The following is a 27,869-nucleotide window of genomic DNA, read 5'->3' on the forward strand; positions in this document are numbered from 1 at the left end:
TATGAAAATTAAAAAAAAATAGAGAGAAGCAGAAGGCTCTTTGCTGGAAAATTGAATTCCTTGGGGAAAAGAAAACAACAGGAGAGAGACCAATTTAGTCGGGGCAAGTTCTAATACACCAATCATGATGATTGATCCTGTGCAAGCAGAAAGCACATGGAAACAATTTAAATGTTGTCCATGAAACTACTGCTTTCAGACCTCATGGCATTTTATTTATCAGGATCACTGATTTCAGAGGCACCGTACAGCTAGGAAAGAATAAGAGGTTTGGAATGTTGTTCCTTGGGATTCAAGGTGGAAAATGTACAAAAAGAAGGGAAGCGGTTGGTATCACTTCTTGTCTCTTTGTCTACTGATTCTGTAACAGAATTTTCCTCTGAATCTTATATTCAATGCTTACTTTGAATAGTCCATGTAGGTGCATTTTGAGAATCTGGATAAGGCATTTTAGTTAGCTCCCCATCCTGTCCCTGTATTCAATTCTGTCTGGTGGGTAGGAATTCATTTAGGTGGGCTGCTTTCTGAAAACTAAACAAAAAACTATCATTACTACTATTATGCAGGTTTTATATAGAAATACTCTGTTTTGAAAAATGACTCTTTCTTGCAGTCACTTGAAGGTAAGACCTTTGTTTATACAGGCACATTTTTCTCCCTTACACATATGGAAGAAAAGTAAAACCATTGCAAAGTTATGACACTTTCAAGCAAATTCTTTTTATGATGAATTTCTTGCTTTTATTTAAGATAGATTTCCCCCCAATGTTTATATTTTGATTTTGAGGGAAAAGTAACATTTTTGATGATGCCGTTTAGTAAAGGGATTATCTGATTCTCTAAGGTTCTTGGGGCTCACTGGGCTCAGGCAGGAATTTTTCAGTGGTATGCTAGACTGGTTCCGACTGTGAGGACTGTCAGAAACCTGTGATTTCTTCAAAGGAAGAAAAGCATTCCTCTCAGCTGCTAGTAGAATAGGATGTTTATTTTTAGTTGACTTACTTTTTTTTTCTGTTACAAAAATGGCAAAATGGGTGATTTGACTAAACTGATTCATTCAGAACGCTTATAGAGATCAGATATCCAGAGCACATGAACAAACCCTTTTCTTTAGTTTTGCATTGGTATCTGAATTCTGGCTTTCCTGTTTACTGGATTAATATCACTAAACTTTAGCTTTGCCATCTAAAATGAAGAATAATAATACTACTTGCCTCATAGAGTTTTTGTGTTATTTAAATGAGATAACTTGGAAGGCTACCATCAGCAGCTTCAAGATGAAGCTGAACATCTTCTTCCCAGCCACTGGCTGCCAGAAACTCATTTAAGTGATTGATGAATGAAAAATTCTTACTTTTTATGAGAAGCGTATGGCCACAGAAGTTGATGCTGACGCTCTGGGTGAAGAATGGAAGGGCTATGTGGTTTGAATAAGTGATGGGAATGACAAAGTTTCCCTATGAAGCAGTGTGTCTTGACCCATGGCTGTGTCCATCTGCTACTGAGTAAGGGGCATTCCTTTACAGACCAAGGAGAACTGGAGAAAGAAAGCGAAATCTGTTAGTGGTTACGTTGTAGATGCCAATCTGAGCGTTCTCAACTTGAGAGAAGGATATTCCTGGACTGACTGATACTACAGTGCCTTGTTGCCTGGCGCCCACAAGAGCTAGCAGAACCCGCAAACTTTTCAGTCTCTCTAAAGATGATGTCTGTGAGCATGTTGTAAGAAAGCTCTTCAACAAAGAAGGTAAGAAACCTAGGACCAAAGCACACAAGAGTCAGCGTCTTATTACTCCATGTGTCCTGCAGCACAAACGGTGGCGTATTGCTCTGAAGAAGCAGCATACTAAAAAAAAATCAGGAAGAGGCTGCGGAATATGCTAAACTTTCAGCCAAGAGAATGAAAGAGGCTGAAGAGAAGCACCAGGAACAGATTGTCAAGAGACACAGACTGTCCTCTCAGCGAGCTTCTACTTCTGTCTCAATCCCGTCAAAAATAAGATGTTTTGAGTAACAAATAAGATCAGACTAAAAAAAAATAACAGAGATAATTTATGACCTTAATGCCTAACACATAAACATCAGCTATTATCATTCAGATTCATAACAATATATCTAGATTTCTATTCACCTTGTAGGAACAGAGTGAAAATGCCTAATTGCTTATGGGGAGAAAGAGAGGAAGGCATTTCTTCTTTCATTATAGAGATTGAGAAACTTGGACACAGGGCATTCAAGGACACAGGTTATCTACTATGTGGCTTCTTTTTCTGTTTTGTTTCTACCATCCACATTTCTCCACCCCCGACCTTGCCAAGCTCTTCTCTTTTTCTGTGTCTGCTTTCTCCTGGCTTATACTCCTCTTCCTCCTTGCTACTTGAAATTCCATAAAATATTTTTTCTTCCCTGGGCCTTTGGACATGCTGTTCTCTTTGAGGGGGATGGTCTTTCCCTCCAATCCCTCTGTTCATTGAATTTGAAATTATTATTCAAAGCAACATGTCTTACTTCTATATTTTCTGATTCGCTACTGGGTGTTCTTTACGCTTCTGTGAGTACCACTTGTATTCTGAACCTCTCTTCAAACCATTTCTTGAACTGTGATATTAGTTATTTATGTACTCGATTTTATATACAGACCAAATTGCATATTCTCTCTGAGTAATGGGATAGGAAAATGACATAGGTAGGCAGTATGAAGAGATCCCTTAAATAACCATTTCCAAATAACTCTATGGAAATGCTAATAGATATGAAAGGAATGCTGCTGACTTACTTTGAGGAAACTACAAGTACATCAATGTGGTAATACCGAAGGGAACCTTAGAATGACAGGATTTTAGAGAGGATCTTAGGAGGATGATAACAGGAAAACATTTAACTTCTCAGGGATTAAATTTCTCACAGATCTGAATTTCTGTGAGGATGCTCTATCACATCTTCCCTAGCCGTGATTTCTATGCCTTCTCAACCCTTGATTTCCAGGGTCTTCCTCAATAACAGAGCGTATGTGGATTCTTCCTGGGGATAATTATCCACCAAAGATGGGAAGGTACCGTGGACAGCCTAGAAATTTATGAATCTCCAGTCCATTTTGTTGCCCACCCTGTGCTCCACTGAGTGACATCAGTGGCTGTGGGACATACTCTGCCATGAGGCAAACAGTAAATTGACACTACATCCACTTTCCAGAGTCCTGAATAAATAAGTGAGGGGCTAGGAGGGGAATAGATGCTCTTGATGTCTTAGCATTTAAGTTTTTCTTAGATATAAAATAATACTTATGGCAGGCTCTATCCCCCAGCTTAACTGATGCACAACAATCTTTCACTCAGCAACCAAGCTGGAAACTGTGCTCCTATTCTCACCCAGCTCCTCCCACTCCCTGGTGCTACTCGGTGGACCTCCTAGATATCTAATCTACTCTTGTCAGCATCCCTACCTACATCTATGCCTGCACTAGCTTTGAAACTAAATTGAATGATGCTTTCACTTTAATCTATTTTTCTCACTCAGACAGGAGTTCTTTATATAGGATCCAGTTTTATGGCATTCCCCTATGTAAAAACTGCCAAGAGCTTCCACCTTCTTATAGGATTATGTCATGTAACCCCCTTCCCAATCTGGCCAGTTTGTGTTTTCCTATTCCTAAGATCCTCTCTGAGATCCTGTCATTCTGAGATTCCTTTTGATTTTCCACATTGATGTACTTGTAGTTTTCTCAAAACAGCATGTCATTTCATATCTCTTAGCATTTCCTTATCTTGTTACCTGCCAACAATGCCTTACCCTGAACCCCACTCTCTTTTACCCAGCTAGTTCCTATTTATTGTTTAAGATCAGCTTCAAATGAAATCTTCCCCGTTATATTTCTGTGTATCTACAACACTGGGTGCTAATACATTACAGTATTTCTCACGTTAAATTCTAGCCATTTGCGTAGTTCTCTCTCGCTAGACTGTGAGCTATTCATTTTTATAATCCCACCTTCCCACATATTTCAACTACCCTTTCTTCAATCCCTAGCAGTAGCTATTATATAGTAGATGCTCAATTTACTCAAAAATTAAATTGAACTGTTAAATAGGAATGACTGCAATTTAAATAAAATATTTACATATTTTAAATGAATAAATTAATTTTAGAATAAATATACTGAAAATTCTAGAGTTCTCAGTTATATTCCTCAAATAAATTTCCTAAATAAGAGCAGCTAAATTATATTTTCTTTTTAAGTTATAAACACTTGAAGTTCTCAAGTTGAAAAACTTGGATTATATTAATGGTCATGTATAAAGTATAAAATGATCATGTATAAAGTTAATTTTTAAAAGTTTGCAGATTAACAAAGCAGATCTACTGACTTTTGCTAATGTTCTAGCTAGTGAACTAGACTTCTAGACTTTGTAATCTAATTAAAATGTTTTTTTTTGTTTTTTTTAAACTCCAAACTTTCAGTGTCTCTGGAGTGCTCAGCTATCGTGTATGATTAGTTAAGAAAACATCTGCATATGCTCACTTAGGTGGTTTGCCTTTAAGTCTCAGGTTTTCATTTTTGAAATTATCTTAAACAGTTTTTAGACTTTGGTGTCTAGCTACTGTTTTTCAAGTGTTAATGGAAAAATAAGAACAACAACAACAACAAAAAACTTCAAAGACCTGGGCCCTTTAGTTAAAATAAAATAATCAGAAAGTTCTCGTAGTTATTGGGGGTTTATCTGGTTTAGTAGAAATTATTTGAGTTGTACTGTCATCTTACTGATTTTTTTTTTTTTCAACAAGATTACTCTTTGGAGACTAGGAGTCCTTGGTATGCAATTTTAGTACCTCACCTTTCCTCTACCTGTAAAAAAGGATTTTTAAAAATGCTGTTTGAGCATTTAAAAATTTTTAGAAAATAGTTTTCTGAATATCCAGCATTAGCTTTGCACTCCTCTTTCTTTGGGCAAAAATGAAGAGTATGAAGAAAACTGCCGAAGAAGAGTTAAATAATCACCCTTTTCTGAGCCAAACCTAGGGCCTCTTGGTTGGGTGAGATCAAGTATCAGAACAACATTTTTTAATTTGTGTCCTTTAAAAGGGTTCTTTTCAGGACACTGTGAGGAATGTGAGGTTTGGCGTCCCTTTTCACGTAGGAAGTGCTGAAAGGAACACTTTATGCCTTTTATGACTATATGTTTCATGAAGAATTTTTAACTTGGTCATGGTGTACAACTAGAATAGTATTTATTAACTTTGAGCTTGATAGAGCTGTGTGCATCTGCAGTCAGGCCCAGCTACTCCTCCTCCATCAGGTGCTTCTACATCCATCTCCTTTATCCGCTCCATCTGACCTCCTATTGCCACTCCTATTGGTTTCCCATTTGAAATGCCTCTAAAACACACCCTTTCTCACCCAGGCCTTTCTATCTTTTTCCTCCTCATTCCGTGTTCTCTCTGGTTTAAACCATTCTTCACACAGCTCTTACTCATCTTCACCCCTTTTCCAAAATGTCCCAACTTATCATACAAATTGAAACGGTTTGCCTAGTTTACAAAATGCTCCTGAATCTGTTCCTATTGTCTACATCCAGTCTTAATTGTTACTGCTCTTTTGAACCTACTCACAAATTTCCTGTTTTCCAAAGTAGTGAATTTTGGCAAATGCTTCAGAGTCAGAGTTGTTTGTTAAAAAATGTACACTGCTGACTTCAAACTTTTGGGTTCCAGTCTGGGAATCTGCATTTAAGTGGATTCTTCCAAGTGATTCTTATGTGCATTAAAGTAGAAAGCCTCTGCCCACTTGCCTCTCCTGTCCTCACTGACTCTGCTTCTCTTTAAATTCTAGAAAACATACCTTTTCTTCATAGGGTGAAGTCTCCGATACATATTCACTTAAGCTGCTCTCTGATTATTTGTGTTTCTACAACTGGAGTATAAGCTCCCTGAGGCATGAGTCATGTTTATATTGTATGATGAGACAGAAAGATCACTGGGCTGGAGGTTGGACAAGTTGACTTCTATTGCAGTTTCTACCTATGAGGACAAACATGGGCCCTTACCATCTCAGTTTGTTCATAGGTGAGGGTGAGAACTGGCAGCAATGATGTTTAAGTTCCTCTGTGCTCTAAAAGCTGCAGTGTCACAGTTGTAGAAAGGTCAAGAGCTTCAAATCTTAGCTCTGCCGTTAGCTGTGTAATTTTAAGCAAGGAATAATTTCTCCAAGTCTTCAATGGGGGGAATAACATATACCTTCTGAGGTTGCTATGACGATAATACATGTAAAGTGCCTGGCACAATGCTCATATGTAATGATGTTTGCATATTATTATTCCGTGTTCTCCCACACCTCTCCTGGTGCTGGATAAAGACAGGCTATGACTTATTGGAAGAGCACCCTCTTTTAAGACCCTGTCCTCTTGCATAGCTTTCTATTTGTAGACAGTTTAATTTAATGATAAAACATGAAACTGATTAAGTGCAAACTTGGCTCCACTACTTAATAACTCAATGAGCCTTGTACATGTTATTTTAACTTTTTTGAAATGAAAACTCAAATACTATCTTTATTATAAAGTTGTTGTGAGGTTTAAATGAAATAATACATTTAAATGCCCAGCCAGTGCTTACCCCAGAGTGAATGTTAGCTACTGTTAATACTTCTGCTTAGGGTTGACCTGATTCAGATGAAAGCACACTGTTCTGAGACTCAAAAGACCTACATTCAAGTCCTGCAACAGCCATTATCTCACATGATTTTCGATGGGTTATGGTATCTGCCTAAACTTTAGTTTCCTGCTCTGCAAAATAGTGCTAATAGTAACCCATTCTATAGGGCAGCAAAAGAATTAGATAAGGACATGCATGGGAAAATATTTTCATAAGGTAAAGTGCTACACCAGGCATTACTTATATTTATTGTTATTATCTTCTCTGTATCCATAAAATGAAGGAATTAAATAAAATAATAGCCAATTATTTTATTGTTTATTTAAAATGTACCAGGTTACAAGCATTTAATCCTCTCATTTAATACTCACAAAATCCACTGTATATATTATAATTCCTCTTTTACACCTGTGGAAATTGAGGTTTGGAGAAGCCAAATAACTTGGTCAAGAACTCACACCCAGTTGCAAAACTGGAACTGGAAACCAGGAAGATCATCATCAAAGAGCAAACCCTCAATCACTCTTAGATTTCTAAGATCCCTTCCAGCCAAGCAATCCTCTTCTCTTGGTCATGGCTCTTCACGAAGAGATTGGACCTGGTGGTTGGAAAAACAGATTGGGAGCTTTCCAATTGAGTGGAAGAACCCCTGGAGTTTTAGAACAAAACCAAGTAGCTGTTACGTGGCTACACTTTGCCTTCACTGCAGGTTCCTGATTCTTTATGGTTGGACATAGAAGCTCCCAGGACCCTGCAGCCCTGCCTGTGTCTTCATGGACTGGAGAAAGCCCAACTACTTAAGTTTCCTCACAGAGAAGACTGGCTCCTGTCTCTCCTTAATTTTGTCAATTGCATTTCTTTATTTCAATGCCAATCTAGTTAGAGGTTTCTTCTGCTTCAGCTTCCGTAAGCTTAATATCTTTCCACATCATGACTGTGACTGTTTTTCTTGTGATGCCACATTTTAAATCTGGCATGTGTTTGTGTTTACCAAGTTACTAAAACCCCGTTCAACGAAGCAGACTCCTGAAATCTTATCTTTCTGTTGGTTTGTTTGAGATGGAGTCTCGCTCTGTTGCCCAGGCTCGAGTGCAGTGGCGCAGTCTTGGCTTACTGCAACCTCTCCCTCCGGGGTTCACGCCATTCTCCTGCCTCAGCCTCCCGAGTAGCTGGGACTACAGGTGCCCACCACCACACCTGTCTAATTTTTTTGTATTTTTAGTAGAGACAGGATTTCACTGTGTTAGCCAGGATAGTCTGGATCTCCTGACCTCATGATCCACCCACCTCGGCCTCCCAGAGTGCTGGGATTACAGGTGTGAACCACCGCACCTGGCCCTGAAATCTTATCTTTTTTTCAATGATTTTGCCAATAAGTTGATAATTAAGTCCCCACAATACTCCTTTCTCCACCTTTACCTCGACTCATGCACAATGGTTTTTAAAAGTCCAGGTATTTGGTGATGTGCATCAGTGCTGAGATGTAATATCTCCATCTGACTTTTGAACAACTATAGGTGGATTTATGTGGTTTTTCACGCTTTTGCTATAAATTCGGTAGCTACTGAGAATTATAGTCGATACATATGTAGCACTTGTAAATTGGCAAGTGCTTTTACATATATTTTGGATCTCAACGATATCATCCCCATGCTGTAAATGAGGAAACTGAGGTTCAGAGTGGTGAAGGGCTCTGCTCTAGGTCACAAAATGGAGTTGTTGGGACTTGAATATGTTTATTGAGTCCAGGTCTCATATTCTTTGCATTACACCACTCTCCCTATATATTTTCTAATCCCTAACTGGTCTAACTTGCAAAATGAGATTATGTAATTATTGCAGAAATACCTTACACTGACATAGTGTTTTATAAGGCACTCATATCTCATTTGATCTTCACAACAACCTTTGAGTGAGATTCTTTCTTACAGGTGAGGAAACTAAGGTTCAAGGAAGCTAGATGGCTTGCCCAAATTCACACAGCTAATCAGAAGTATAACCAGAATTATATTCTTCATGGTTTTTATACTCTGCCACACTGCTGATTGTGACTTGGATAATAAGATACTTTAATCCCCATTTGTTTTATAAAAAAAGATAGGCAAACCAAAGATTAATATGGAGAAACCAGTCACTATCAAATCACATTTGCAATTATATCTTTTCTTTTAAAGTTCTATAATTGAAAATATTCTTTTAAAGATCTGTTTTAAAATTTAAGAATAATGATAGGGATTTAAGTTAATGACTGAAAAAAGTCACTCCTTTTTTCTTTTAAGAAATGAGAGAATTATTCTATTATCATATTCACAAGATAGTTCAAAATAGGCTTTTGATTAGGATTGCAATTAAGTAAGTGACTGAAGATATCTGAAATTTATATTCTTTCACTAATTGATTAATTCTTTCAATCGTTAGTCAGCAACTGCATTGTACCAAGTGCTATGCAACAATTGCTGCATTAATTATTACAAAAGAAAATTTGAGATACACTTATAAACAAACCAAAATCAAGGCAGAGTTAGGTAGTTTGGCTTCCAGTGCATATGTGATTAGACTTTATGTCATTCTTTATTATTTCCACGAAAATAACAACGTAGATTAGCATCACTCCAGCTTCATTTCATTTAAGCCAAAAGGGGAAAAATGTTCAATTTGTAGTTGGATAGTCTTTATTCCTTTATTTTGTAGCTGCACAATTTCCTCTTCTTCCCCCCTTACCTTGCTATGTGTGGGTGGGTGCCTCATTTGGGGTTTATTTTTATTTTTAAAAATTCTGTATTGTATCTATAAGGATAAAGATACACATTAAATAAAATTGCATTAAAAATCAACTTTACATTGTTGTTTTAGAGGTTTGGAATTTGATTTTTTTAAGAGAATTAGAATTTAATTAATTAAGGGAAATAGGAGAGGGTATGTGGCTCATGTGCCACATGCTAATCTTTACATCCAGAAAAACATACCAATCCAAGTTAACAAGGAAGAGAGCCTGACAGTGAGTGGAATAGTTTTAAGAGTGAGTCCCATCCGAGGACAGAAAGGCACACATCATCCAGGGTCAGCCTCATGGCTCTCAGCAGCTCTATGCGTCTCCTGTCATCTCAGCAATTCTTCTCCTGACCCTACCTTTTAGGCTTCCATTCAATGCAAAAAATAAGTCTATAATTGCACAATTTGAATGAGAAACAAAAAAGTCCTAAGCAAGTCCTTATTTGTTCGATTTAGAAACAGCATCTCTGGGTGAGCCCAAGCGCAACATTGGCCAAAGGAGCTAGTCTCCATTTTCACTTTATGTCGATCGTTTTTGGCTGGTGTAAAAATTTTGATTTCCACATTTATAGGTAGAAAGTAATAGAATTTTAATTGGCCTGACATGTTAAGAATTTCTGTAAACTAACATTGGGGTTTTCTTTGAATATCAAATGTTACCTGTGGAAATGCAATACGCTTAACTCTCACATAATGTAGCTAATTCATGGGCCTTTGACAAGACTGTAATGCTGGGAGGCTCCTCATAGCAAAAAGTGATTTCTTCATCGAGAATCAAGAAGAACGTTCATGACCCCAGAACAACACTTTCTTTTTAATGAGGGAATATTTCTCCTTTGACTATAACTTTAATTAAGCTCTATTAACTTTAATTTAATTTAAGCTATTAAATAGTTCAAATGCTATGAAACTCAAAGAACATATTTTTAAAAAGGTATTTAGTTCCTGGGCATTTTTCCTTAATCTCACACAGCCTTAATTACTATCCACTTATTGTTAAGTGTATCATAAAATAAAATATAATGTATAAATTGCATTAATCTCCATAAAAGTAAACTTGAGGCAGAGCCATAAACTAACCAAAATCAGAGGTACAATAAAAAGGCAAAGTACATAAAACATCTTCAAACACTTGGACCTCCATGGATGGTGAACAGATTTTATTGCATTCCTCTATTATTTCCCTAGAAATGAGAACAGACTTTTCATGTATGGTGCATTATTATGTAATATTCTCATTTTATTATCTGATTTCTTTCTTTTTATCCTGCCCTATTTTAATGTCTTTTCCCCAAGGTAGGGCTTCTCTGAATCTATAATAATTTTCAGAAGTTTGCCAAGTCATATATTCTCCTTTCATAATTACTCGTATAATTATGACACCCTGGCACATATTAGTAACCAGGGAAACAGGTTTATTTAATTATATGCTAATGAACATTTGCAATTATACAATTTTTTAAATCCATAGGAAATAAAGAAAATGCTTTTCATCAAGCAGAGTATTGCTTGAAATCTATTTTCAATAATACTGCTGATTAAATCACTAAATAAAAATTTTCATTGTCATAGAAACTATGAATGTTAACTCTCAGAATATGGAATCTTTGATTCCTAGATTGAAATCAATTTTGGATGTCTTCAAGTTCAATTTTTCTATGGCTTCAACAACAGATGTTTTATTAAACCTTTTCTAATTTGCAGTACACACTTGTTAATGAGACATTGCTTAAATACCTTCAGGGATGTAATGTTTACCATCAAAGAAGGCCGCCTGTTCTGATGCTGAACAGTGCTGATGATTAGCAGATATCTCTTGAGCACCTAATATGTGCAAGACATTCTTCTAGACATGATGTAGAATATGAATTTAAGTCAGAATTTACTTTTGTATGTAAAGTGCTGACACTCAAGTAGAAGATATCAGAAGTCTACATTAAAAATGGTATGATTGGACCATAATATACACACTGTTCACATGCCAATTTAGATTTTATATGCTCTGACCTCTACTAAACAGTTGTGACAATTGCTCACTCATTAGGGCAGAGACAATTCCATGCCACTCATCATAGCCTTTACTTTCAACTTTATCTTTCCTAGATACCCCAAGCTGCATCTCTTTGAGTTTGCACTTCAACTTTCTCTCCTTGCCCAGCGACTTTTAATTGACAGTATATTTGCATAGGTGTCTGGGAATTTGATTTGGCAGTTCCCAGAGGCTCTTGTACCTGACTGCACTTTCAGTTCCTTGTCACTTCCTTGACTGGGCGAACAGTCTCCACCTACCTGTTCAATATAAGATTCCAGAACATTCCGGCACAGGTGCCAGTCCAGCCTCAGTGCTCCAGCCCTGATGGAACCAGTGAAGCCAAGTACATATTTCATGGGGAATAGTCAGTCATAAGCATTGTGGGAAAGTGAATGAAAGTTCTCTTTTGAGAGGGTCCATTTTACTATTGGAAAGCCCTTCTGGTAAAGGCAAGAACGACCAACTTTTTCAAATATGAAGATCACTTTTAACATCCAAACGCAAATGTCCAGTCACCAGTTAGCAGTTATACCGTTGGCCTCTCTTGATAAACTAATAATAACAATAACAATAATATAAGTTAAACATATTCAAAATACTATTGTTATTTTCTATTTTGTTGATTCTAGTCTTTTATTTTATTTTTATTTTTATTTTATTTTATTTTATTTTATTTTTATTATTATACTTTAAGTTCTAGGGTACATGTGCATAACGTGCAGGTTTGTTACATATGTATACTTGTGCCATGTTGGTGTGCTGCACCCATCAACTCGTCATTTACATCAGGTATAACTCCCAATGCAATCCCTCCCCCCCCCCCCCTCCCCATGATAGGCCCCAGTGTGTGATGTTCCCCTTCCTGAGTCCAAGTGATCTCATTGTTCAGTTCCCACCTATGAGTGAGAACATGTGGTGTTTGGTTTTCTGTTCTTGTGATAGTTTGCTAAGAATGATGGTTTCCAGCTGCATCCATGTCCCTACAAAGGACAGAAACTCATCCTTTTTTTGGCTGCATAGTATTCTATGGTGTATATGTGCCACATTTTCTTAATCCAGTCTGTCACTGATGGACATTTGGGTTGATTCCAAGTCTTTGCTATTGTGAATAGTGCCACAATAAACATACATGTGCATGTGTCTTTATAGCAACATGAGTTATAATCCTTTGGGTATATACCCAGTAATGGAATGGCTGGGTCATATGGTACATCTAGTTCTAGATCCTTGAGGAATCGCCATACTGTTTTCCATAATGGTTGGACTAGTTTACAATCCCACCAACAGTGTAAAAGTGTTCCTATTTCTCCACATCCTCTCCAGCACCTGTTGTTTCCTGATTTTTTAATGATTGCCATTCTAACTGTGTGAGATGGTATCTCATTGTGGTTTTGATTTGCATTTCTCTGATGGCCAGTGATGATGAGCATTTTTTCATGTGTCTGTTGGTTCTATGAATGTCTTCTTTTGAGAAGTGTCTGTTCATATCCTTTGCCCACTTTTTGATAGGGTTGTTTGTTTTTTTCTTGTAAATTTGATTGAGTTTTTATAGGTTCTGGATATTAGCCCTTTGTCAGATGAGTAGATTGCAAAAATTTTCTCCCATTCTGTAGGTTGCCTGTTCACTCTGATGGTAGTTTCTTTTGCTGTGCAGAAGCTCTTTAGTTTAATTAGATCCCATTTGTCAATTTTGGCTTTTGTTGCCATTGCTTTTGGTGTTTTAGACATGAAGTCCTTGCCCATGCCTATGTCCTGAATGGTATTACCTAGGTTTTCTTCTAGGGTTTTTATGATTTTAGGTCTAACATTTAAGTCTCTAATCCATCTTGAATTAATTTTTGTATAAGGAGTAAGGAAAAGATCCAGTTTCAGCTTTCTACTTATGGCTAGCCAATTTTCCCAGCACTATTTATTAAATAGGGAATCCTTTCCCCATTTCTTGTTTTTGTCAGGTTTGTCAAAGATTGGATGACTGTAGATGTGTGGTATTATTTCTGAGGACTCTGTTCTGTTCCATTGGTCTAGATCTCTGTTTTGGTACCAGTACCCTGCTGTTTTGGATACTGTAGACTTGTAGTATAGTTTGAAGTCAGGCAGCTTGATGCCTCCAGCTTTGTTCTTTTGACTTAGGATTGTCTTGGCAATGTGGGGTCTTTTTTGGTTCCATATGAACTTTAAAGCAGTTTTTTTTCCAATTCTGTGAAGAAAGTCAATGGTAGCTTAATGGGGATGGCATTGAATCTATAAATTACCTTGGGCAGTATGGCCATTTTCACAATATTGATTCTTCCTATTCATGAGCATGGTATATTCTTCCATTTGTTTGTGTCCTGTTTTATTTCACTGAGCAGTGGTTTGTGGTTCTCCTTGAAGAAGTCCTTTACATCCCTTGTAAGTGGGATTCCTAGGTATTTTGTTCTCTTTGAAGCTATTGTGAATGCGAGTTCATTCATGATTTGGCTCTTTGTTTGTCTGTTACTGGTGTATAAGACTGCTTGTGATTTTTGCACATTGATTTTGTATCCTGAGACTTTGCTGAAGTTGCTTATCAGCTTAAGGAGATTTTGGGCTGAGATGATGGAGTTTTCTAAATATATAATCATGTCATCTGCAAACAGGGACAATTTGACTTCTTCTTTTCCTAACTGAATACCCTTGATTTCTTTCTCTTGCCTGATTGCCTAGCCAGAACTTTAATACTATGTTGAATAGGAGTGGTGAGAGAGGGCATCCTGCCTTAATGCCAGTTTCAAAGGGAATTTTTCCAGTTTTTGCCATTCAGTATGATATTGGCTGTGGGTTTTGTCATAAATAGCTCTTGTATTTTGAAGTGCGTTATGCCGTTGTTGAAGCGTTTTTAGCATGAAGGGCTGTTGAATTTTGTCAAAGGCCTTTTCTGCATCTATTGAGATGATCATGTGGTTTTTGTCTTTGGTTCTGTTTATATGCTGGATTACGTTTATTGATACGTGTATGTTGAACCAGCCTTGCATCCCAGGGATGAAGCCCACTTGATCATGGTGGATAAGCTTTTTGATGTGCTGCTGGATTCAGTTTGCCAGTATTTTATTGAGGATTTTTGCATCGATGTTCATCAGGGATATTGGTCTAAAAATCTCCTTTTTGTTGTATATCTGTCAGGCTTTGGTATCAGGATGATGTTGGCCTCGTAAAATGAGTTAGGGAGGATTCCCTCTTTTTCTATTGATTGGAATAGTTTCGGAAGGAATGGCACCAACTCGTTCTGGTACCTCTGGTAGAATTCGACTGTGTATCCCTCTGGTCCTGGACTTTTTTTGGTTGGTAGGCTATTAATTATTGCCTCAATTTCAGAGCCTGCTATTGGTCTATGCAGGGATTCAACTTCTTCCTGGTTTAGTCTTGGGAGAGTGTAAGTGTCCAGGAAATTATCCATTTCTTCTATGTTTTCTAGTTTATTTGCATACAGGTGTTTATAGTATTCTCTGATGGTAGTTTGTATTTCTGTGGTGTTGGTGGTGATATACCCTTTATCATTTTTTATTGCATCTATTTGATTCTTCTCTCTTTTCTTCTTTATCAGTCTTGCTAGTGGTGTATCAATTTTGTTGACCTTTTCAGAAAACTATCTCCTGGATTCATTGATTTTTTGAAGGGTTTTTTGTGTCTCTATCTCCTTCAGTTCTGCTCTGATCTTAGTTATTTCTTGCCTTCTGCTAGCTTTTGAATGTGTTTACCCTTGCTTCTCTAGTTCTTTTAATTGTGATGTTAGAGTGTCAATTTTAGATCTTTCCAGCTTTCTCTTGTGGGCATTTAGTGCTATAAATTTCCCTCTACACACTGCTTTAAATGTGTCCCAGAGATTCTGGCATGTTGTATCTTTGTTCTCATTGGTTTCAAAGAACATCTTTATTTCTGCCTTCATTTTGTTATGTACCCAGTAGTCATTCAGGAGCAGGTGGTTCAGTTCCCATGTAGTTGAGTGGTTTTGATTGAGTTTCTTAGTCCTGAGTTCTAGTTTGATTGCACTGTGGTCTGAGAGACAGTTTGTTATAATTTCTGTTCTTGTACATTTGCTGAGGAGCGCTTTACTTCCAACTATGTGGTCAATTTTGGACTAAGTGTGATATGGTGCTGAGAAGAATGTATATTCTGTTGATTTGGGTTGAAGAGTTCTGTAGATGTCTATTGGGTCCGCTTGGTGCAGAGTTGAGTTCAATTCCTGGATATCCTTGTTAACTTTCTGTCTCGTTGATCTGTCTAATGTTGACAGTGGGGTGTTAAAGTCTCCCATTATTATTGTATGGGAGTCTAAGTCTCTTTGTAAGTCTCTAAGGACTTCCTTTATGAATCTGGGTGCTCCTGTATTGGGTGCATATATATTTAGGATAGTTAGCTCTGCCTGTTGAATTGATCCCTTTACCATTATGTAATGGCCTTCTTTGTCTCTTTTGATCTTTGATGGTTTAAAGTCTGTTTTATCAGAGACTAGGATTGCAACCCCTGCTTTTTTTGTTCTCTGTTTGCTTGGTAGATCTTCCTCCATCCCTTTATTTTGAGCCTATGTGTGTCTCTGCATGTGAGATGGGTCTCCTGAATACAGCAGACTGATGGGTCTTGACTCTTTAGCCAATTTGCCAGTCTGTGTCTTTTAATTGGACCATTTAGTCCATTTACATTTAAGGTTAATATTGTTATGTGTGAACTTGATCCCGTCATTATGATATTAGCTGGTTATTTTGCTGAGTAGTTGATGCAGTTTCTTCCTAGCATCGATGGACTTTACATTTTGACATGTTTTTGCAATGGCTGGTACCTGTTGTTCCTTTCCATGTTTAGTGCTTCCTTCAGGATCTCTTGTAGGGCAGGCCTAGTGGTGACAAAATCTCTAAGCATTTGCTTGTCTGTAAAGGATTTTATTTCTCCTTCACTTATGAAATTTAGTTTGGCTGGATATGAAATTCTGGGTTGAAAATTCTTTTCTTTAAGAATGTTGAATATGGCCCCCACTCTCTTCTGGCTTGCAGAGTTTCTGCTGAGAGATCTGCTGTTAGTCTGATGGGCTTCCCTTTGTGTGTAACCCGACCTTTCTCTCTGGCTGCCCTTAACATTTTTTTCTTCATTTCAACTTTGGCGAATCTGACAATTATGTGTCTGCTCTTTTCAAGGAGTATCTTTGTGGTGTTCTCTGTATTTCCTGAATTTGAATGTTGGCTTGACTTACTAGGTTGAGGAAGTTCTCCTGGATGATATCCTGCAGAGTGTTTTCCAACTTGGTTCCATTTTCCCCATCACTTTCAGGCATACCAATCAGATGTAGATTTGGTCTTTTCACATAATCCCATATTTCTTGGAGGCTTTGTTCATTTCTTTTTACTCTTTTTTCTCTAAACTTCTCGCTTCATTTCATTCATTTGATCATCAATCGCTGATACTCTTTCTTCCAGTTGATCGAGTCGGTTACTGAAGTTTGTGCATTTGTCACATAGTTCTCATGTTATGGTTTTCATCTCTATCAGTTCTTTTAAGGTCTTCTCTGCATTGATTATTCTAGTTATCCATTCATCCATTCTTTTTTCAGGTTTTTTAGTTTCTTTACGCTCGTTACATAGTTCCTCCTTTAGCTCTGAGAAGTTCGATCGACTGAAGCCTTCTTCTCTCAACGGGTCAAAGTCATTCTCTGTCCAACTTTGTTCCATTGCTGGCGATGAGCTGCTTTCCTTTGGAGGGGGAGATGCACTCTGATTTTTTGAATTTCAAGCTTTTCTGCCCTGCTTTTTCCCCATCTTTGTGGTTTTATCTGCCTTTGGTCTTTGATGATGGTGATGTACTGATGGGGTTTTGGTATGGGTTTCCTTTCTGTTTGTTAGTTTTCATTCTAACAGTCAGGACCCTCAGCTGTAGGTCTGTTGGAGTTTGCTTGAGGTGCACTCCAGACCCTGTTTGCCTGGGTATCAGCAGCAGAGGCTGCAGAAGATAGAATATTGCTGAACAGCGAGTGTTGCTGTCTGATTCTTGCTCTGGAAGCTTCGTCTCAGGGGTGTACCCTGCCGTGTGAGGAGTGAGGTGTCAGTCTGCACCTAGTGGGGGATGTCTCCCAGTTAGGCTACTCAGGGGTCAGGGACCCACTTGAGCAGGCAGTCTGTCCATTCTCAGATCTCAACCTCCATGCTGGGAGATCTACTGCTCTCTTCAAAGCTGTCAGACAGACAGGAGCATTTACCTCTGCTGAGTTTCTGCTGCTTTTTATTTAGCTATGCCCTGTCTCCAGAGGAGGAGTCTACAGAGGCAGGCCGGCTTCCTTGAGCTGTGGTGGGCTCCACCCAATTTGAGCTTCCCGGGGACTTTGTTTACCTACTTAAGCCTCAGCATTGGTGGGCGCCCCTCCCCAGCCTGGCTGCTGCCTTGCAGTTAGATCTCAGACTGCTGTGCTAGCAATGAGGGTGGCTCCGTGGGTGTGGGACCCTCTGGGCCAGTTGTGGGATATAATCTCCTGGTGTGCCATTTGCTAAGACCCTTGGTAAAGCACAGTATTAGGGTGGGAGTTATCCACTTTTCCAGGTGTTGTGTGTCTCAATTTCCTTTGGCTAGGAAAAGGAATTCCCTTCCCCCTTGCGCTTCTCAGGTGAGGGGATGCCTCACCCTGCTTCAGCTCTCGTTGGTCGGGCTGCACCCATGGACTAGTGCCAACTGTCCAACATGCCCCTGTGAGATGAACCTCAGTTGAAAATGCAGAAATCACCCGTCTTCTGTGTTGCTCATGCTGGGAGCTGGAGGCTGGAGCTGTTCCTATTCGGCCATCTTGGGTGTGCCCCTAGTAGCTTTATTAAACCCTGGTAGTAATTCCATGTGCCCCTTAGAATACATATTTCATAGAACTTAAACCAGATGATGATAAAAATACAATATGGACACATACTATGCAAGCTGATTATATACCTTATCTCCTTTAGTCCTCAAAACCACTCTATGGGACTTGCACTATCACACTTTATTTTATTGGTGAGGAAACAGGTTTATAGAGAATGAACAACTGCCCTGTTCATAGAGTTATAGGTGAGAAAGCTAGGGTTTGGCTCTAGGCCAGTCTGTCTTAAGGGTCCCTACTCTGTGACTGTGCAATAGCGTTGCTCCTGCACCAAGAAGGTGGCTGCAAACAAAGGTAAGAAAGTCTGAGGTGGCTGAGAGTAAGAACTGAATTCAGTTACCACCATCCCCAGCCCAGCTGCCTCTGTTGTGCTAACTGATATGTCAACCATTCTTTAAACTAACAGGAACTGAAAGAAATTTATTTCAATTTCCTAAAAAGCCACTGAGTTAACTTAAATTTTGAGTTTCAGGTGATTTTACTCATCCATACATGTTTGTTTACTTAGAGCTTTCAAGGTGTATGTTTGTAGTATGATAAGCATCTAGGTTATCTGAACACATCCCTTGGTTTTATCTTCTAACCAGAATGAGATCATTATACAATTATTAACTTGGGTCTTCCAAATGAAAACAAGGACAGTAAGAAGTTTCAATTATAATAAAGTATATGATGTTTCATGGATTGTAAAGAAGAGAAGCAAATGAAATAGGAGTTAAAGAGGAAGGAGGTGTTATTTTGACCTTACTATGTCAGAGAATGCTTTATGTAAAAATAAGTTGGTATTTTTCCTGCATGTTGAATAATAGTTATGCCTTGGGAATTTGGTGTTGATAAGGGGATGGGCCTCTAGATAGAAGGACCATTCATTTACCATCAAATGAATGGGCAGGATCTATTGGAGAGTAAATGGGGGCAGATTTAATAATTACAACAAAACGATGAAAACACTGGGACTGTTCTGGGTAAATTGGCAGGTGGTCAGTCAAACTACAGAGGAAGGGGTACAATAGCTAGCTCTATTGGCTACAGCAAGGGAAGAGAATAGTAAAAAAATAAAATGAGAAAAGGCATTGGAATCATATTGTGAGGACCTTGAATGTCAGGCAGTATTTTATGGACAAGGTCTAGTCATTGAAAATTTGTGAATAGGTGGATGCATGATATAAACTAAACTGTCTTCCAGAGAGATGAATTTGACAGTAGAGAGTAAGATGAATGGAAGGGGGCAGATACTGGAAATATTTACTTGATATGGCCATGATTTCTCTTTCATCTACAAGACTTTCTTAGAGAATTTGCCTCATCCACAGTAAATAAGGATAGCACCATGTATCTTTATTTTTCCTGATCACATCTGATAGAACCAGGGATGGACATAGGGCTTTTGTTGGTCCAGTGAGATATTTTCCTCTCAGAAATGTGGAATTGGTACTAGAAACTGGGTTGTTAAACTGTGGAAATTCATCTTTTTGGAATTCTCGAAGTGGACCATGAGCAGAAGGATGAGTCTAGCAGGAAAGCAGTTGTGTGTGGAGAGAGACTAATGCTGCAAATGTGCAAAGTGAAGCAGGTATGTGAGAACAAGTGTGCATGTGTATGTGTGAGAGAGAGAGAGAAAGAGAGAGAAAGAAGGGAGGGTGGAAAGGATAGCATAGGAGGGGAGGGGAGGAATGAGAGATGTTGCCTAATGGCTTTGAGGTCCTAGAATAGCTCTTGTACGTCATGCTCTATAACATTCCTCTGTGTTGTCATTGTTAACTATTTTTGTTTTAATATAATTTGATTCAGTTTATTTTCCATGAAAACAAATGAGCTCTAAGATAAAGTAGGAATAGTTTGCCAGTAAGTCCCACATATTGATTCTAGATCTGCATTTTTGAACACAAAACGAATCTCCTCCTTCCTATAATAGCCCTTCAAACATTTTAAGACAGCAATAATGCCTATTGCTGTTTCCTACAGTTTCCTCTTCTTCAGGCTAAATATTTCTTTCTTTAGCAACATCTGTTTCATCATCTGTTTCTTTTTAAAGATGACACTCAAAATTGAGCACCTTATTTCAGAAATCTTCTAACCAGTACAAAAATAGTCAACCTATGGCCTCAAAACCCTCTTTTCACTTTGCATCCCTTGACTTCAGAGGTAAAAAAATTAAAGCACTTCCTGTCCCTGACTCTCTTCCTGCTATAGGAGTGGGGGTGCAGAGGAATTGTAGCATGTTTAACTAATATGTAGGAAGAAGTCCCAATAATACTTCTTCCTGAATAAAAGGGCAAACATTTACTCGGAGAAGGATCCTTTATTTTTATCTTGTCTGGGGTGAGGACATAATGCTCAAAAGTTGATATGGTTTGGCTGTGTCCCCACCCAAATTTCATCTTGAATTGTAGCTCCCATAATCCCTACATGCTGTGGGAGGAACCCAGTGGGAGGTAATTGAATAATGGGCATGGGTTTTTTTTATGCTGTTCTCATGATAGTGAATAAGTCTCATGTTATCTGATGGTTTTATAAATGGGAGTTCCCCTGCACACGCTGTCTCTCTTGCTTGCCACCATGTAAGATATGCCTTTGCTCCTCCCTCATCTTCCACCATGATTGTGAGACCTCCCCAGCCGGGTTGGACTGTGAGTCCATTAAACCTCTTTTCCTTTATGAATTACCCAGCCTTAGGTATGTCTTTACTAGCAGCACAAGAACGGATTAATACAAAAGTGTAGCTCCACTCATGCAATTATAAGGATGTGTATGCTGATGCCAGAAAATAGAGGGAGCCTAGGCCCTGAATTCTGTCACTGAGCTGGCATAGCCTCTATGGACTGCCATCACCACACTACTTGTTGCAGGAAATAATAAGCACCTTTTTGTTTAAAGCAATCTAGTACATTTTTCTGTAACTTGCATACAAATCATAATTGATAAACTTCCTAAGGCCTGGATATGATACTTTTTGTAAATATGATTTAAGATGATATGGGCCTTTAAATCATCTGTATCATATAAACACTGTGATTCATTCAATCCCAGTGAAATTTTTCCTAATTTTCAAATTTGTCCTCTGTGATAAGTATTTATAATTTCAAACTGTAAAACACAAAAATAATTTTACTCAATTTCTGAAAGACCTGTATACCTGTTTTTCTTTCCTATGCTATTAAAAAAGAAGAAAAATCAACATCTAATTAGTTGATAAACATGGCAGAAAATTTGCAAAGCTCTAAGGCTAGATTGTAGAGTAGGACAAACAGAAGAATAAAACAGAATTTAAACAGTTTTCTTTTCATAAGGAAAATAAAGCATATTCCCAAGTAAGTAAGGATAAAGCAGGTTGAGTGAAACCATGCTGTGAAATAATAATTAGTACAATTTAAGGTCTATAAATGTTTTCTACTCTTATCCTACAACGGCATAGAGTGACTCTAGTCAAGTAGAAATGAGGGTGTGTATGTATGTGTTCTGTTTAAAGAGTATCCAAGATGAAGTCCTACCCAACTCTCGTTCCATGTAGTGTATATATGGCATTAGTAGGTGTAGAAATTCCCCTTCCCAGAAAGGAGAACCAAGGAGACCTGCAAGTAAAAGTCCAAATAGGAATGTTTAGGTCAGGAGTCACTGTTGACCCTGTGGGCATCAGCAGCAGGTGTAGGCAAGTGTATTAAGGCTCAGGGAACACCAGTAGATGCAGAGGGAAAAGAAACCTTCACCCAAAGATCGAGTGCAGCAACACAACTCAGAGAGACCAGTGAGGAGCTGAGGACTGAAAATGTGTCAGGGACCTCTCACTCCTGCCACCATAATGATTTCTAGAAACCTCATTGCTTAGAAAGTACTTGGGAAGAAAGGAGAAGGTGAAGGGATGGGAGATGACCAAGAAATCATGTACACTTAAATAGACCAAGTTAAACTGCAGAAGGTTAAGCTTGAAACAGAAGTAGACTATGTTACTTAGAACAGGTCTTTTTTTCCCATTACTGTTCAAAGAAATAGGGGTTTAAAATTAGATTTCATTTCCTAATGTAATTACATTTTAAATCATATCTGATTTATAATGTGTAAATTTTGAAGTCACTTTAAGTACAGATACTTGATTTAAGAAAGAGACATGTACAAAGTCAGATGAGAGTTTGAGAGGGGAGAGCTCACTTGTAGTTGGGAGTTTAAAAGGTGACATTTGAGCAAAGCCATAAAGGATGTGTATGATTTTTAATGGGAGAGAAAGGAAGAGTGAAGAAGGGTATTTTAGAGGCATGACGCTGGAGTAGAGAAACAGGGCCAGCAAGGGAAAAGCAAGAAGCTTGTTGGAGGATATATATGTTGACAAAAGCATAAAGTTTCAAAATTGGAAAGGACTTTAGAAATGTAAATTTTTGAAATCTGGTCTTCTCATTTTACAAATGAGAGCTCCATAATGTCATGCTCACATTGGTAGTGAGGCTTAGTCTTGGCTCTCATCAGCAAGCACAGGTGAGTTCTTGATTTTCTATGACACCCTGCCAGAATTTCAGAGAGGAATAATGAAGGCTGTTATTTCACTGGCTCTGCTAAGTCACTGAATGTTTATGAGAGGATTTTAAGAAAATCAATCTGGTTGTAGAGTAAAAGGAAAGACTCAGGAAAGAAACAGATGGATTGAGGTCCAAGAGAAGTGCAGTTGTTCAGGGAAGAGGTAACAGAGCTAGGGTGGAGCAGTTGAAATAATTATGATTTTTGGATTATAACTATCATTTCTCACTAGGTTATTTCTTGAGGTTCTCTGGTTTTCTAGTGCCTAGAATAGTGTTCAGGAACCTTGAATGGACTGTTTAATAAATGAGTGAGTAAACCATGAAGTTAGTGGCCCTAGAAATGCAGAAGGAAGTGTAAATGAAAAAAAAAAAAAAAAAAAAAAAAAACTTCTGTGTCTCTTTATAGAACTTTTGTGGCTTCTTCAAAGGATAAATGTTGAGATTGAAGGAGAAATGTTAAGTTAGTTTGGACCTACTGGGTTTGATGTAGAGCAGTGTATTCTATGTGGATTTCTCCATCAGGCCATTGGAATGTAGACCTGGAACTGTGAGAAAAGTTAGGACTACAGATTTATAGATATTGGAAAAAAAAATCAGAAATATGGTGCCAGGAATTTTAAAGCTCTACACAGGGCTTTTCACATAACTAGCAAAATGAAAGCTGGTCCTTCTCCCAGCAAAATGGATTGTGCCCTCCATTGAATATTTAGAACTTTCCTATCTTACATGCTAATCTCTCGTTCCGTAGTTTTGTTTTGTTTTGTTTTTGGGTTTTTGTTGTAGTATTTTTCAGCACACATGTGAAAGTTCGGTAATCTTAACTCAGTGGTCATAGTCAGCTAAATTCTGAAACTGAATAATGCATGGGTGTGGTGCTGTTTACTGGGACAAGTGGTTTATTTGATTGCCTAAATTTCGAATCCTTTAATATGTTTCCTAAGAAGTCATCTGATTTGGAAAATTATTGCAAAAATAAAACTAGAAGAACAAGAACTAAACCTATGTCGGTCAGTTGAAGTGAATTATTGTGTATCCGTTTTTCTAGAATACATTTACTAATAGGAAATCAGTGCCTACCAATCTATACTAAATAAGTGTTGAACAAATATTTAAGTTACTAGTTTGAAGATGTGCTAGCATTGCAGCCTGTATGCCTGAGTCCTGCTCTTGATAGGGAGAAAAGAAAGAAAGAAGTGAATGAAATGAATAGCAGCCCACAAAGAAAGTTCAAGGAAAGGACTGTTTTTATATGTTTTTTAAAGATGGGAGACCTCACATCAGCAAACAGCATTACAGCTATTGTCACATCCCAGACGTTTATTGTGTGGAATTAATGGCAGCAGTGAGTGGAAATGTTTTAGGCTGACTTTAACGTCACAAGCCCCAGACTATGGATAAGCCGAGAGGCTTCACAGATCATCCTTTGAGAACCACCAGTCTGATGGCATCAACATTGACCTTGATGTCAAGGGACTCGCATTCTTGTTATGGTTCTGTCTGTGGCTAACCATATGTCCTGGGGAAAGTCATTTAGCGTCTGCTTTGGTTTCCTGTCTGAATACCTGACCCTTCCTGCTTTATGGGGATGTTGCAAAATGAGTAGAGAGAGGGTATGAGAGAATGCTTTGTATTCTTATAATAAAGGTGCTCTGTGATTCTAAAGGATTATTATTAATTCATCCAGAATAAAGAGTATAAACTAAGCTGAACAATAAATAGACCTGATGAAAGTGCTCACAGTCTCCTGCTTTGCATAACACAAATCTCTGCCTTGGCTGCTGTTAGCACCAAATGATTCCAGCTACTTGTTCCAAAAGTTTAATCAGTGATTTTATGTGATGGCACATTTGGTAATGTTTAAAAGAACGTGCATAAAGATGAAACAAATGTTATCTGGGACAAGTTGATCCAAGGATAGGAGTTTTATAATTAAGAACAGTATTTTACACACCACCACCACCACAAGCACCCAAACAACTGATTAAACAATGGAACAGTAACCAAGTGCAACCTGATGTTGGATTGTTGCGCTTAAAGATTAGCACCATAAACAGCCAGCAGCAACATGTTAGCCTACAAGGGACTGAAGAATCTTGGGGCAAATCTTTAATTTGTGGCTAATGACTTAATCCATCTCACGTAATTTCAAAGTCAGGAAATCTGAGGAAATAAATATACGAGAGATTGAAGACCCAAAAATAAAAGCCATGCAACTTAAACCCTCAGCAGTTAAATTTATATTTAACAGTGATTAAGTACTGGGATATATAAAGGGCTGTAATTTCATCAGGAGGCATGAAAATGGCTATGTTCTTTTTTTTTTTTAAACTAAACTAAGCAGATTTAATGTTTTCCTAAGAAAGGAAGCGAAGTTCAACTGTTAGCAAGTCACAAACGATTCTAGTTGGCTTATGGTGGACTACATAGAAACTTATTTTTAAGGGAGTGAATAAAAACATTTTTATTGGGTACTTTCTACAATATCTTTGAATCTAAAAGTTTGTGATTTAGAAGTTAACTATCCAAATTCTATAAATAGGAAATTTTTCTCCCTAAACTAGTTCATTAAAGAGTTAAAATGAAATTAACAATCTGACTCCTACCTTCAGTTTAGCTTCATCTCCAGCTGTTCCTAAGAAGCCCAGCCATCAAGCCAACTGTGACACGGTTTCTGAAGCTGCCGTGATTTTGTAGGAGGTCGCTCCTGCCTGGAATGCCCTTCTCTTCCTCTATCTGGCTAACTCCTGCTCAGGCTTAGAGAATCAAATCATCATTGCTTCCTCTGTAAAGACCTCCACAAACCCACCCTCCCCATCTCTGCTGCATCACAAATGAAGTCTGTCCTCTTCGTTTATGTTCCCAGAGCTTTATACATTTGTCTTTATTTTTCCCTGTATTGACTTTTGTCAACTTGCCTAGCCTCCTACCCCTATAAAGCCATAAACTGTATTTTCAGTTTTTGATCACCCTTCTTCTCTTTGTCACTATCACACACAATTTCCTTCTGCAGTTTTCATCTCACTTTCTTCTAGATCTAACCAGTATTGCAGACTTTGGGCTTGTTGCTTCATCTTGATGTTCAATTTAGCCTTTGAATCACTTGATGCATTTAATTCAATTTCACTCTGAAGGGGATCTTTCTGCTTCAATCCACCTTCATTGTGATTTCCTAGTCTAGCCTGAACTCTGACCTCTAGCACCTAAATCTACCTTGGATCTTCTCAAATCCCAGTAGGATAGGGATGGAGGTAGAAAAGGCAACTAAGGCATAGCTATAATAGTTACGTGTCTGTCTTCTCCAATTGACTACAAGTTCTTTGAAGGCAGGACTTTTCTTATTTTAATCTTGGCATCTAGAGGACCTGGCACAGTTCCTAGTACATCGTAAATGCTTGATAAATGTTTATAGAATAAATAAAATTTATGTATTTTTAAAATTACTTTATGTATATTTTACATTTTAAATGCAAAATTTAAAATTATGTATATTTAAAATAAAATAAATTTATTTGCCACTTACTAATTTTAAAATAAATTTATTTATTTACCACTTATTAATTTTAAAATAAATATATAAATATTATTTATTTTGTGGAATAAATAAGCTTTATTTATTTTGTTAAATAAATAAATAAGCTTTATTTATTTGCCATTTATTAAATGACAGACTTGGAGAATGGTATTACTTTGATATTTTAATCACTCCATTAGGGAATTTATTCTTCAACCAGGACAAAGTATGTTTATTTACAAGGAAGCCAGATGAAAGTGTATAGATATATTGGTCCAAATGAAGACTTCCTCTTTCTTCTCTCTGTTCTTTGCCAATGCAGGGGCATTTGATAGCTCTGAGAAACCTACTTTGAAAGTCTACTAGTTCTCTAGCAGATTGATTTTCCTGTTTTCTAGTTCCTTGTTTGTAACCTGTCACCATCTGGAATGGGGAACTCCAATCTGAAGGCTGGCCTCTGGTTTACTTGCTGAGGAGACTAGAATCTGTCCCACAAAGTCAAATCCTTTGCTGGCTTACTATTCCCTGTGAACTAGATAGCAGTGTCCACCATGCTGATCATTTATATCCCCAGCGTTAAGCACAACGTCTATAACAGAGTAGATGCTCAATATATGTATTTGTTGAAAGAGTGAATGATAACCTCCAGGGCTCTCGTTTGCCAAACATCTCCTGCTCTGGGTCCTCTGTCATCAGCCATACCCAGTCACTGGGAAACCACTATCCCACTTGGCAAATATTGCATCCTGTACATGCACACAGACCATCTCTGAACTTTGTGGGCTGCATCTGGTGCATCTGGCTGTGCTTTCTGAGCCGATTTCTACAGTCAGTGCTCTCAGTACTGGTTCCCTCTAATGTTCTGGGTTCAAATCACAGGCTACCTATCTCTTTGTTCCTCAAGCCCGTGGTTCATTAACCTCTCTTGTCTGTGATACTCTTTTTGATACTGAACATCTCTTAGCATCCAACTGGCCCACCAGTGCTGGCTGAATGGAATTGCGTTTAAATTTGCATGGCTGAGTGCCGCTTCCACCAGCGTTTCAGGGACGGTGCTCAGAACTCTAGATGAGATGGGAGAAAGAACCTGTCGTGGTGGCTCCAGAGCCTCTACATGCTGCTTGGTACAAATCTTACAGGATTCTTTTTTAATTTATTTATTATTATTATACTTTAAGTTGTAGGGTACATGTGCGCCGCGTGCCAGGTTTGTTACATATGTATACTTGTGCATGTTTGTTCTGCTGTAACAATCATTTTACATCAGGTATAACTCCCAATGCAATCCTCCCCTCCCCTCACTTATTAGGCCCGATTGTGATGTTCCCCTTCCTGGAGTCCAAGTGATCTCATTATTTCCAGTTCCACCTATGAGTGAGAACATGCGGTTGTTTCTGTTCTTGTGATAGTTTGCTAAGAATGATGGTTTCCATCCATCACAAAGGACGAAACTCATCCTTTTTATGGCTGCATGAGCCTTCCATGGTGTATACATGGCACACATTTTCTTAATCAATCATGCTGGTGGACATTTGGGTTGATTCAAGTCTT

General features: G+C 38.1%; 1 pseudogene; it reads left to right on the forward strand.

Annotated features, from left to right (window-relative positions):
• The first annotated feature begins 249 nt into the window (after positions 1-249).
• Positions 250-4,091, forward strand: LOC110740806 (annotated as a pseudogene).
• The last annotated feature ends 23,778 nt before the right edge of the window (positions 4,092-27,869 follow it).

This window comes from Papio anubis, chromosome 9 (genome assembly GCF_008728515.1).
Source record: "Papio anubis isolate 15944 chromosome 9, Panubis1.0, whole genome shotgun sequence".
Taxonomy (NCBI): Eukaryota; Metazoa; Chordata; class Mammalia; order Primates; family Cercopithecidae; genus Papio; species Papio anubis.